This window comes from Lucilia cuprina, chromosome 4 (assembly GCF_022045245.1).
Source record: "Lucilia cuprina isolate Lc7/37 chromosome 4, ASM2204524v1, whole genome shotgun sequence".
In the NCBI taxonomy this organism is placed as follows: domain Eukaryota; kingdom Metazoa; phylum Arthropoda; class Insecta; order Diptera; family Calliphoridae; genus Lucilia; species Lucilia cuprina.
The window spans coordinates 88,423,708-88,425,363 of NC_060952.1; the positions used below are offsets into that span (position 1 = coordinate 88,423,708).

Genomic DNA, 1,656 nt, shown 5'->3' on the forward strand with positions numbered 1-1,656 from the left:
TCTAGTTCAGTTCTAGTTCAGTTCTAGTTCAGTTTAAGTTCAGTTTAAGTTCAGTTTAAGTTCAGTTCTAGTTCAGTTCTAGTTCAGTTCTAGTTCAGTTCTAGTTCATTTCTAGTTCAGTTCTAGTTCAGTTCTAGTTCAGTTCTAGTTCAGTTCTAGTTCATATCTAGTTCAGTTCTACTTCATATCTAGTTAAGATCTTGTTCAGTTCTAAATCAGTTAACAGTTAATTATTTAAAATTTGCTCATAGGTTTAAAGCATTTTAAAAATAGTTTTAATATAATTCGATTTATTATCTTTAGATAAAGCTTTTTTTAGATATAACACTTTTATTATTACTTCTCTAATAAAAAAATCTTAATTACGTTAAATCGTTTCAAGAAAAGTGAAAATCTAAACTACTGTTATTTACCCAAATAGTAAAAAATATGCAAATCTTAAATTTTCTGTTTATTTAAAGATTAAACGTAAAAAAATTCTATTTAAATTGCTAAACATACTTGCTGTTTGTTAAGCCATCATGAGTATTAACTACTAATGTTGTTGTTATAGTAACATTATTTCAGTGTTACTACTTTTATGTTTAATAAACTTTATTAAAAAAACCGTTTCTTTTTAATTTTCTTTATAATATGTGTTTGTTTTTTTTATTTCTTCTTTTAAACATTTGTTGTTTTTTTATAGTTTTCTATGTTTGATATTTATATGAGTCATAAATAAAAAGTGTTGTATGTGTTCAGTTGAGTTCAGTTCACCTTGTTTAATGACTAAACCCCTTTAGTTTCAAAGAAATAAATATAATAAAATCACTCACTAACAACATGAGACTTTTTATATATAAATTTTTTTCTTGTTATCAGTCTGTTTAAAAATATATATAAAAAGTAATTGCAAAAAAAAAAAAAAAAAATACAAATAACTTCGACAAAAAATAATGCGTTGCACATAAAAAAGAACAACAAAAAAAATCTTGTAACTTTTATGGTTATAACTATGATGAATGTCATCATCTTCGACTGATATTATACATAGATAGAACAACTTCTAACTGACAGAATTAATGTTTGTTTGGTTAGTTTAGTATGTTGTTTTATTCCTTACAAGGTAACGTCAAGGCTTAGTTTTGTAGTCATACTAGTTATTACTATATCCATGACTACAGCAATTGTTTTATATTCTTTATGAAGATTCCTTTATATAACTATAATACATATGGTACTATCTATCATGGAAAAGTTTATAGTTTAGTCTATAGTCTAGTTTATAGTTTATTTTATAGACTACTAGATAGTCTAGTCTATAGTCTAGTCTATAGTCTAGTCTATAGTCTAGTCTATAGTCTAGTCTATAGTCTAGTCTATAGTCTAGTCTACAGTCTAGTCTATGGTCAAATTTATAGTCTAGTATATAGTCTAGTCTATAGTCTTGTCTATAGTCTAGTCTATAGCTTTGTCTATAGTCTAGTCTATAGTTTAGCCTATAGTCTAGTCTATATTCTAGTCTATAGTCTAGTCTATAGTTTAGTCTATAGTCTAGTCTATAGTCTGGTCTATAGTCTAGTCTAAAGTCTAGTCTATAGTCTAGTCTATTGTCTAGTCTATAGTCTAGTCTATAGTCTAGTCTATAGTCTAGTCTATAGTCTAGTCTATAGTCTA

General features: G+C 26.0%; 1 protein-coding gene across 1 annotated transcript in view; it reads right to left on the minus strand.

Annotated features, from left to right (window-relative positions):
• Window positions 1–1,656, minus strand: part of LOC111688203 (14-3-3 protein epsilon) — a 14,881-nt gene that overhangs the window by 1,440 nt on the left and 11,785 nt on the right. The gene's annotated exons all lie outside the window — the stretch shown is intronic.